Source organism: Micromys minutus (assembly GCF_963924665.1).
Source record: "Micromys minutus genome assembly, chromosome: 2".
NCBI lineage: Eukaryota > Metazoa > Chordata > Mammalia > Rodentia > Muridae > Micromys > Micromys minutus.
Genome location: NC_137971.1, coordinates 94,875,977 through 94,888,571, shown reverse-complemented (window position 1 = coordinate 94,888,571; position 12,595 = coordinate 94,875,977).

Below are 12,595 nucleotides of genomic sequence, written 5' to 3'. Positions count from 1 at the left end.
TACCGCAGAATCAAAAGGTACTCATTGGTTTTGCGTGTGTGTGTGTTCTAAATTTAATTATTGAAGCTGCTTCTAAGTGAAATGCATTGTCTTTTTGAAATGAAGTATCTCCAAAGCTATTATTATAAATTGGAACACAACATCTCTTCTTTAGTAAATCATAAAACAGCTTCTTTTGTGTATCCTTGCAATTCAGGCATTATAAAGACAGTTTACGGAAACAGATAAAGAACCAAGAACAAGTAGAAAGGAATAAAAGCCAAGGATCAGAACGCTCAAATTACATGCTATCGGGCTGCCGAGCGGATGCACTTTCCAAAGGTTCCGCACCACCACACTTCCTTTCTGCCAACATGAGATGAGGGAAATAAAGGGGAGCAAGACAAAAGGGCAGATTTATAATAAATAAATGACATAATCAGTCAGTGATTCATGGGGAAACAGTTCCTGGGCTTCAGTGAATAGCAGTAGCTTTGAGCAGAAGAAATTTCCAGTTCTTTTTTTTTTTTTTTTTTACAGGGACCAAGTAAGTATGCTGCTATCCCTCCACTTAAGTCAGTACTGCAGCGGAGAAAATATAAGGAAAACTACAGGATTGCAAGATGGCTCAGTGAGAAACAGTGTTGGTTGCTAAGCAACAACCTGAGCTCCATCCCTGAGACTCACATGGACTGTGAGGATCCACTCACCAAAGTTGTCCTCTGGCCTCCACACACATGCTGTGGGGCACGCAGCTCTCCACTTCCACTAATAATAATAATAATAATAATAATAATAATAATAATAAAATAACTAAAATGGTTTTCAAAAATGTAAAAAACAAAGGCTAGATCTTCCTCTGTGAGGGGTACAAGCCAGAATTAATTCTAAAATTGCACGGGGGGGCAGTGTGCCAGTGTAGCTGTGTGGCAGTGTGGTAGTGGGACCCCAGGAGGTGGCTCTTCCCAAGACAGAACTGAACAGAATAAACTGGTAAGTGGGTAGTCTGTCTGTCTGTCTGTGTGAGGGTGTTGGATCTCCCTGGGACAGTTATAGATAGTTCTGAGCTGTCAGGTGAGTGCTGGGAATTGAACCCAGCATCCTCTGGAAGAGAAATTAGTGCTCTTATCCACTGAGCCATCTCCCCAGGCCCACCCAGCATAGCCCTTTTCTAAGGGAGTCTCAGCTTGGTAGTTATTGCTTATCTCCAGGGCTGTAGGAGTTAAGCTAGCTTAATAATACCCCATGACTACCCTGCACCTTGGAGACTGCAACATCCCTTCCAGAATCCTGAAGCATCCATCCCAGATCCTGCATTCAAGGTGGTGGGGAGAAGGCTGTGATGATGGATGAGCTGAGTCTCCATCATTCATGTTCAACAGACTAAAGACATCCAAACAGTGGTGCAGGGAAAACAATACTGTGGCCACACAGAACTTACCTACTCCACCAAGCATTAGGTCCTCTGGGTCACATTATATTTCTTAGCATAATGGCTATCTTTTCTACTTCTCTGCAAAGTGATGTGAGGTACTTAGTTCAGTCGCATCCACATAGACCCCAGTTCTCATTGTTTCTTTATCTCAAACCACTTTCTACATCTGTACCCGGATTTTCCTCTTGCTTAGTCCAATGTTCAAAACAATCTCTTGTCCCTAAGACCTCTAGTTCCCATGGTAACCACAAGACATGTACAAAGGGTGGGGAGAGCGGAGGAAATATGGCAAAGCTAGCTACAGAATCTGAGCTATCCCCAGCCGACTTGCTGAGACTATATCCCCTTTCATCTTGAATGCATGTAATAAATAAACCACATTCTCTGTGGCTGGTTTTTAACTATTTAATACTTTAGTTTACAAGGGAGGAAGGGAACTGGCTCAACCAGTTTTCAAAGGCATATTGCCAGTTTTTAGGGTCACTTGTTTTCATTGCTTCAGGTTTTTAAAGATTTCATAAAAAAAAATTCCCAAAATGACTTGTGAAAGTTTTAAAGAAAATACCAATCGCTCTAGACAAATACCACATTTTTTTTCTACCACAGAGAATACTTTGAATAAAAGTAGGTAGTCCACAGAACCATCTTGGCTTGCTCTACCCTGTTGGAGATCAAACGTCGAAATAATTTCTCCAAGTGTTTGATGGGCACATAGCAGAGAGGAAATGGGCTATTCTTGGGACAATGTTTATAGCAGTAATTTGATACAGGTACTTCATGAGGCCAAATTATTATTTCCTCTCATGTCAGCTCTCTGTACCCAACCATGAGAAATGAGAATTAAGTACCTGCTACCCTTTTTATGAACTTATTTCCTCTTCAGTTTCCTGTGGTTTGAGGGGTATATGAGGTTTTGATGCCTTCCCTGGGGTTTTCTTTCCTTTGCTTTTGCAGTAATGGAGATTAAATTCACTGTCTTGCACACATTAGCTCAGTACCCAACCACTGAGCTACATCCACGGCCCCTTTTTATTTTGAGGCTACATCTCATCACGTTGCCCAAGCTGGCATTGAATTTGCAGTCTTCCTGCCACAAGCTAAAAAACATCGAAGACTGCAGTCACTTTGTCCTGCCTGTCTTCTCTCGGTATTTGATGCTGCTACACATTCAAGAACTTAGGGGAGTGTGGCCTCTGTGTCTCTAACTCTGCCTTTAGTGTGCTACTCTCTGCCTTTCTCTTCTCTTGGCTGTTTCATCCCCAGTCCTTACCAGATACCGTGGAGTGTTTGTATATACCACTTGCTTCTTTTCTTGTGTTGGCAGAACTCCATATTTACACAGGTTCTATCCTCCTGACTACAGCCCACCAGGAAGCAATTGTGTTTAATCCAAAGCCATCGTGTGGGCTCATGAACCTTGTCATGGAGTCATTGTGCAGGTGTATACGTTTGCCAAGGACTTCTGAAAAAAGGATCTCAGGTTAATAAAACCACACATCATTCTTTTCCCTCCTTGGAAATGTTCAGGCTCAGAAATGATGCCTGGAATGGCGTAGCTACTTGCCCTTATGGGGCTAGAGGAAACAGAGTCTGAGCCACTGGCTAAACTAATCCTGGAGTGGGCTTAATTCACAATTTTTTGTTTTGGAGATATTGTGTGGATATAAACCATTGAGGTGTGCTGTGTAGTTTGTTGCACAGACAGCCTAAAGTTTCTCAGAGACAGCTAAGGCTTTCCATCTAATTTGTAACAAACAAAATTGATAGAGATGATTAACACCAGAATAAAACTAATAACTAATAAAAGTAAACAAGAATCACCTAAGGAACCTGACCTGAAAGGCTCAGCCAATTGAGTTCCCTGGGAATCAGTCAGCTAGGCAGGCTGGCCCATTTCCCCTGGAGCCCAAGGACTCATGGGAAACAGTTTAAAGGGGGTTAGCAGGCAGACATGACTGACATGAGCCTTTTGCTCTTCACATTCCTGCCTACAGTGTCCACATGATGTCAAAGGTGACAGCCATCTTCTGACTGTGAGAATAGGAACAACATGTCAGATAGAGCCAAAAGAAAACAGGCTTACTCATGACCTCTCTTGCCATCTACACAGTCTGTCTTTTCAGAGATTCCTTGTGCTGTTTGGAAAAGAAAAATGCATCTCTTTTTGGTAGCCCACTTAGGTTTTGTTTTGGTTTTGATCAGACACAGCTGAATGCAGCTATAGATGATAAACACATTCAGACTCATTGATGATTTTAACTAAAGGATGGGTAGAAAAAGTAAAGATAAAACCCACGAGGTTGGAGAGATGGCTCAGTCAGTAAGGCACATAATACATAAGTATGAGGACCATTTCCAGGACCCATGTAAAGGTCAGATATGCAGTGTGCAACTATAATCCCTGATCTGGGGAGCTAGAGGCAGGAGGATACATGGAGCTTGCTGACCATCTACTCTAGCTAAACCAGTGAGCTCCAGGTTCAGCGAGAGACTCTGCCTCAAAAACTAAAGTGGAGAATGGTAAAGGAAAACTCCTAATGTCCACTTCTGGCCTCCACATGCACCTGGACCCCCACACCACACATACATGCACACATACAAACACATATACATAAAAAAGAAACTCCTAAGTATGTATTATAAGATATTGTATAATATATGAACATATAATTAATAATGTACTTTTATGTATGCATATAACTTGTTCAAACTTATAATTTTGTACATAGGAATACTTAATAGCTTTACAAACTTATAATTATGTTTATATGAACATTTCAAACAATAAAATCAACAGGAAATTATAGCTTTTTATTCCTCACTTTAATAGTAACCCACAGGGTTTTTTTTTTTTTTTCTCCTTCTGTTGAAAAATTAGTCATTTATCCAAGATATATCACAGACTGAGGAACTATCAACATAAAATCATAGTATCTAAACAAGAGTCCCCATGGTCTACAGCAGATTCAATTTCTCTTAGTGTACACTGTGCACACATTATATTAGAAACTGAATCTTACATTTCATTAGAAAATGAGCCATTGTTAGCACAAGAAAATTAACTTCAAGTGGATTTTAAAGTTCAGAACGGTACATATATTAAAAAGCACTAGGTGAAGAATACCAGCGTAGCATGTAAAAAGGAAGCTGACTTTTTGAACATTTTCTTTCACTAACCACAAAACTTTATTTACTGGTGGTATTTAGAACTGTCATAATAGCAAGCTAGCAAACGCCACTTGTCAGGGGGCGAATAATCCATGTGATATGAAGGGACCCTTTGGTTTGTGCATCTCTGTTTCTATTGTATTGAAGACTGTGTGGCACAAAATTAGGGACACAGTATGAGGCACGTGAATAAATAAAAGACAATTGAGGTTTTTCAGAAAGAACTGAGAAAGGTGATTTTAGAGATGGAGAGAGAAAGAGAGAGGGGGGGAGGGAGGGAGAGAGAGAGAGAGAAAGAGAGAGGTCCAGGATTATGGAGGCATCTGTTTTTGCTTTTGTTTTTTATCTTTTTCCCCTTCCTCCTTATTCCAGTAGTGGCTCTGAACTTTCTTGAGAAAAGGCTCCCCTTTCCCCTCCCACCTTCTGGATCTTGCAGCTTGAGTCATACTGCTTCCTCCCACCATCACCATGGGGTAGCGAGCCACACACTGCACAGACAATTCTCTTTCTTTTATGGTTGCTAGCTAGGATGGCATTTACTGGAGATGGTGTGTGGTCAGCCATATGTGTCTTATTCTGAAATTTAAGTGGGGAAGACTTGGGGGGACGTGAGTAACAAGGCTGGAGGAGGAGGAGACAGTAAGTGGGGGCTGCAGTTGGTTCCAGTTCTGTCCGGCTCAAGCACCTGAGCAAATACATTCAACCAAAGAAGCTTGGTGCTGTCTTAAAAAAATTAGTTAAAAACACATGTACATAACATTGACTCTATTGGCTATTTGAAATGTTTAGTTCAAAGGCATTTAAGGTACACTTGTCCTGTGGTAAGAAACTCAAATTTCTGTTTAAGCTAGGGTGTTTGATTTGTCCTGTACAATAAAAGATGTGGTAGGTTTGCCAACTCCATTGTTTACCTAGGCTAGAAAACAAAACCATTTACATATGCATAAAAAGTGTAAAACGTTGAAAAATCCATTTAAGGCTTATAAGACATATGCATTGAAAGCTGCACAATTTTACTGAGAGAAATTAAGGAAAGTCTTTTGAAAACAGATATGTCATTTCTAAGAACTGGAAAATTCACTGTGTGTGTGTGTGTGTGTGTTCGTGTATGGGAGATATGCATGCGTGTGTGGAGGCCAGAGGTTAATATCACTGAACCTGTAACTCACCAATTTAGACAAACTGGCCAGAGAGACACCGGGACCTTCTGTCTTCACAGCCCTGGCAGGAGGGTTACAGGTGCACCTGTGCTTGGATTTGAAGTGGGTGCCAGAGGCTGAACTCAGGTCCTCATGTAAGGCAAGCACTTTAGGGACTGAGCCATCTCCTGAACCCCCAAAATTAGGTGTTTTTTTTTCTGTTTTGTTTTGGAAACAAGTTTTCTCTGTGTTTCCCTGGCTGTCTTGGAAATCAATTTGTAGACCAAGCTGACCTGGCCCTGAACTCAGAGATCCTATCGAGGGATGCCTATAGTCCTCTGGCGTCTCATAACAAGACGACGGTTATTATAGGACTTGATCTTGGTAAATTCTACTACCAGCAGCTTCATAAGGGCAGAGCCCAGGCTTATCTGTCTTGTTTATCCCTGAGTCCCAGGATGCTGTAAAAATTATTGTAAAGGATGCATCATATTAAGTTAAACTTAAATAGTTTATATAAAATTAACATTTAAAAAGGAAACTAAGAAAAGTCCATCTTCTGTGTGAGCACTACTTATTTAGGTAGCCAAGATTAATTGATTCTACTTGGTTTTAAAAACACCCTTTTGTGACAGAAGCAAAAAGATTCAGTGAAAGGCCACACATCCGGGAATGTTTGAGTAGCACAAACTAGACTTGATGGATGTGTGTGTGTGTGTGTATACATATATATGTATGTATATACATATGTGTGTGTATATATGTGTGTGTACATGTATACATAATGTGTGTATATATATACACATATGAGTACATACATATGTGTATATAGATGTACAAAGTTGGGGGATAGAGAAGAAAAGGCAGATTTGGGATTAGGTGGGGGGAGGGGTAAATATGATAAAAATAAATATGATCAAAATATATTATACAAAATTGTCAAGAAACTAATTAAGATAGTTAAAACCATGGAATTTAATTCCCCCCAAAACTAGTCCAATACTTTGAAATCAAGTTTCTGAAGTATTTTTAGCATATTGCTTTGTAATTGAATAATTTAAATAAATGGAACAATGCAGAAAACAAAAAAACAGCTTGATGTTATCCATTGTAGTTTTTATTTAAGAAAAAAAACGAAAATAAGTAATCCTAACAAATCAACTTGACATAATATTTTACAGCCATTATATAATTATAAAAATATAATAACTTCCCAAATGCCATTATTTGTGGTAAACATTTTGCTAATACTAAGCAGAATAATACTTTATAACCTTTAAAGTTAGAAAGGAAAAATGGCAGGCCAGTATGAAAGAAACAGGCCAAAAGTAAAGGGAAAACATTAGACCAGAGAGAAACTGAATAGAATATAGCTTTTGGCCTGAAAGCATTTGCCAGTGTTGAAGACTGTCACCGGAATTTTAAAACTCTACTGAGCAAATAAGATAGGCAGATAATGCGACAATTTATACAGCGTTGACAGTCGGACAGGAAACCTCTTCAGAATCCTCAGGGCCCCAATGCGCTGAGGTGAATCTAGAACAATAAGATGTGTAAAATTAGTTTCTGGAAACTCACAATATTAAGTTAAACTTAAATAGTTTATATAAAAATATAAAAATATACTAACATCCCAAAAATAAATAGCATCCCAAGCCTCAACATGGCTGAACTCCCAGGAACATGGCAAGTCCTCCTGAGAGCTGAGAACATTCACTGAAAGTCTAAATTTATTCCCACAAATGAGTTTCCAAATATAATGTCCAACATATACATAGATACAAAAACTAAATTCTATGATTTAAGATCTAGGGAAAAAATGATAAGAAAAAAACCTGAAGCATAGGTATTTTAGATGACAAACAACTATACTGGCTATAGATATATATATTTAAGATTAGGAGATCTCTGTAGAAACTAGGAAGGCATGGAAAATATGATCCCAAATTTGCAAGGATCTAAATAAAGTAACTCTATAAGCAGAAACATAGTAACTAAAATTAAAAACCTAAAGATAAAGCATCTGGGTTGGTGGCTAGGCATTGTGAAGGTGGTTCACTAAGGATTAACATCAACCTGTTGCAAATTCTCTCAAAACATGGTCACCTAAGTGAAGGATAAGCCGAGCACACAGTCACATAAGAACACCACCAGGAAGTGAAAGGGATGCCCAGCGTAACTTCTGAAACTTGATCTTCACATAAACATATGACCATGGGATTTTCCGAACAGAAGGCTTCCATAGTTTTAACAGCGTTCATTGGTTTTCAGAATGCAAGTCTTGTGCTTATTTTGTTAAAAGATATTATTCAACAGTTCATTCTTTTTTGATGCTCTTGAAAACTGTTCTGTTAGCGTCATTTCCATGTAGTTCAAGTGTCTATGTTGATCTTGCAGCTTGAAGCCCCGTGGAACCTGTTTATTGATTCTAATTAAATTTTTATATACAGAGATCATGTCACCTCTGAAGAGTTTATTTCTTTTTTTGCAATAGGAATGCCTCTGACATCTTATTATGTTGTTCTTGTTCAGTTGTGCTAGTTAGAGCCTATACTGTGCTGAATGAAAATGGTGACACCAGGCTTTTTCCTCCTGCTTGTCATCCTATTGAGGACCATCCCAGCATTGCATTATTAATTGCAGTGTTGGCTAACTGTAGGCCTCTTCTAGATGCAATGTCTCCCTGAGGTCCGAGGTCATTGCATGTTTTTATTGTGAAAGAGTGCTAAACTCTATCTAATACTTCTCTGTATTTATTGAGATACCAAGTGAGAACCAAAAGCCTGACCATGTCACAAGAAGGACAGAACTTTCATTTCTTGAAACGGGATCTCATACAGTAATCCAGGTTGCCCTGGAACTCAATGTGTAACCCCAGGCTAGCCTTAACTCACAGGGATCCTCTTACCTTAGCTTCTAAAGTGCCGGAATTATGAGCTACCATGCCTAGGTAAAATGGGTAAATCTTAGAAAAATTATGCTAATTAAAAGAAACCAATGACAGCGACCCATACGTGACCTGGTTCCATTTAGAGGAAATGTTTACAATGAGGCAATCTTTATAGTGATAAAAAATGGATTAGTGGTTGCTTTGCCTGGAGGGGTCAAGAGACTTGAGTGATAAGAGCCTGATAGGGAAGGGTGCAGTGTTTATGGAATAGTGAAAATATTCTCAAGTTGTTCTAAAATTCATATGTGTGTGTATCTATGAACGATTTTTAAAAACCATTTTATTGTATACTTTCAATGTATAGATTATATGGCATCTGAATCATAGCTAAAGATAGATACTAAAAATGGAATGAGGTGCTCACATGCAGGCAGCAGCTCTACACTTCCCTAAGCAAAGGACTCCTTATAATTTGCACCCTGGGTCTGTCACTTTGCTTCACTGTAGCCCTGCTGTGCCTGCAGCCATTCACCGTTACATAAAGATCCCCTTCTGTTTGCTATTGTTATAGCTCCTTGTATCAGAAGAGGCCTGAAAGGAGGACATTGCTTACATAATTCTTCCTACACACTCGCACGCATGAGCACACACACACAAATACACACAGAGAGACACGTATGCATGCAGGTGCACACCCTTTGTTAATACAAAGCTAACTAGGGTTTATGATGGGTATCTCAGTAAGCATCAAGAAGTGAATATACTTTTCACATAGTGGTCACAGAACAAAATGACATATTTCTTCAAGATTTAATGTCTTGGTTGGCAGACAGGATGGCTCAGCAAGTAAAGGAACTTGCCACCTATCCTGATGACCGGAGTTCCACTCCAAGACCCTGTATGGTAGAATAAGAGAACTGACTCCCATGTAGTGTGTTGACCTTTACACGTATGCAGTTGTACCACACACACACACACACACACACATCATGCATGTATACACAATAATATAATTTAAATTTTAAAAGGATTTAATATCTTATTCCTGAGTTGTATTTAGGGGTGCTACATCCAGGACCTGGCAAGGCTTTAGAGGAGATGGTTGTGATAGCTAACTATCTTGCTTGTCAACTTGACTGCATCTGGAGCCAAATAAAACACAAGCCATTGGGCACTTCTGTGAGAAATTTCCTTGATTAGATTATCTGAAGCAGGAAGACCCAGCCTAGATTTGGCCAGCCCAGATAAAAGACACAGAAGAAGGAAACTCCTCCTGACCCAGTTTGCTCCCGTGATCGCTGGTAAATCCATCTATCCTGTAGCTGGTACATTCCTTCACCATTATCAGAACCAACTCCTTTGGGCTTCTGTTGTAAACTGAACACCAGCCACTGGGACATGCCCTTGAAGGACAAGTTGAGACCTATAAGCCTTTTTCCAATTCTCACTTCCTGGCTACCGTGAGGTGGGCATCTTCGCTCTACATTTCACTCCTTGCTGTAGCATACGGCTTTTCCTCGCATCTAAAAACAACGGAGTCAAATGACCATCAACTGATGTCTATGACACCGTAGGCCTAAATTAACCCTTTTTTTCTATTAAGTTATTTATTTTAGGCATTTTGTCACAGTAACAGAAAGCTGACTGGCACAATGACACAACTATAAATATATATAGTAACACATATAATTGATTATGGCATAACAAAATGCATATATATTGATTATACTATACAATTATGTACAATGTCACATTTGTGTAAAAAGAGGACTGCTTATATAACAGTGGTCTCATAAGATTTCCCACACAAAATAATGTTATAGCCACTCTATGATGTTCACCTAATGATAAAATTGCCTTGCAATTCATTTTTCAGAATGCATTTCCAGTCTGAGAACCAAGAACTCACTTTCATAACCACAGAGTTGAGAAAGTTACCAAATAAGAAATACAGTAAAAACACAAGACGCCTTGGACAAACTCCAGTCGAAACAGAAAGCTTCTGAATGTTTCCGGACTCCCCCTTCTGGATACACTTAAACACTGTTCTCAGATTTAATGACTTGAGGGTCCCCTCCATTACCTTTCAGTGTCTAACAGGAAGCCTAAGCTGTTGAGTAAGACTCAGTTAACCAGTAATATCTGTTAGGATTTTGCTGATAAAAGTTAGGAAACAGTGGTTGAAAAGGATATTTAATTAGAGCCTGTATTCTGTTTTCACTACATGTCCTATATAATTCAATATATTGAAAGTTGCTGCTTTGGTACTATTACTTGGGGTTTAAAAAGAGTTGTCTTAAAAACTACTACACACGATATTTAAATACTAATTACTAGATTCTTTAAAATGTAAATCTGTTTCAGTAGAACTTTATTAAGTACTGAAAATTGGTATCTCTTCTGCTTCCAGAGGATGCCAACATGTTGGTCCTAATATGTCCTTTGATTATGGCCATCTAGGTTACAATCAATAGATATTTTTACGGAGGTACCACGGCTGTATCAAAATTCAAAAATGTTGGGAATTATGTTCGTTAATATAGAATATATTTTAAACAACCTCATAGTGGACTTGGAAATCACTTGCTGATGGATTTGAAATGCCCTCTACTTTTTTCTCAGTTTATTTTCTGTGCTCGGAATCTCAGTGCAGGTTCCCCCTGCTTGATGGTTTCATTCCCACTGTTTGCCGCAAGCTCTTTATCTTGGACTAAACATTCTTCACGTCTCTTCTCTCTCCAGATTTTATTTCTGGGGATTTTGGTTATGAACCCAGCTTTTACGGCTGAAATATCACTGTAGCCACAGATTTTATTTCTTGAAGGAAGTAATTATTTATGTTCTAGAATAATTCTTGCCTTGTTGATTGTGAGCCTAACATTTAACAGCCAAGCCACCCCCTGAGCCCAACTAGCATAATTCTTGATAGATAATGAATGTTTAATATTTGTTTTTTTATAATAATTCTGATTATAGTGAACGACTGATTTCTTTCTTGGAACTTGGTTGTTCCCCAGGATTAAAAGAATCCCATAAACCCTTAAAAGAAGCACTCAACTTTTAAGGCAAAACCTGGAACTCCCAACAATGACATATTATTTTTCAGAAACTCTCAGTACGATTATTTTATGCTATCAGTTTGAATTTTATCAGAGCAAATAACACCTTAAAAAAAAAAGGAATACTTTAGATTTATTGTGTCTTTTATTTGTGATCCTCAAAACACTCTAAAGGCATCTCTTCAATTATTGTACTATCATGCTATAAATATTATACACTCCTTATAAGAACAAAAAGCTGATGAGAGCTTTAATATACTTGGTCAAGTCAGACCAAGAAAGGGAGGGTAACTGGTAGGGTTTGGTGGTGCACACCTGTAATTCCAGCACTCAGGAGTTCAGCTTCACCTGGTGTATATCTTGTTCAAGGCTAGTCAAAGCCACAGAGAGAGACCCTGTCTCAAAAACAAAGAAAGCAGAGTGGCCCATATGTAAGGCTTCAGTATTTCTTTGGCGTAAAGAAATGAGACCTGAAAGGCACACATTTTATAGAAGAAAGAAAGCCAAGATGAGAAGATATTATTTCCATTTGGGGGTACTCATTTCTTTGTTCCTCTTGTATTGGTTTGTGTGTTTTATGATGTTTGTACATTCTTAAAACAGGGTTAAATGCTGACCCACCATCTGACAACATTCTTATCTATTTCCCAGACATTGTATTCTACCTCTATTCTGCTGTTGCAGCTGACCAGAACCAACTGCCAGCTGAGGTAATGTGACAGATTGAAACCCGCATTCATATCTCAGGAGCACTACTGCTCAGAAAATTCGGCTCGCCTTTTAGTTCCCTCTGTAAAAATAGGAATGGGATATATGTACAACCCACCACACAGGATAAATGAAATGACAAAAACGACTCGTAAACTTTCAAGCACCAAATAGATACAGTTGTTCCTTAGGACATTCCTTTTTTAACCTTAAAGTA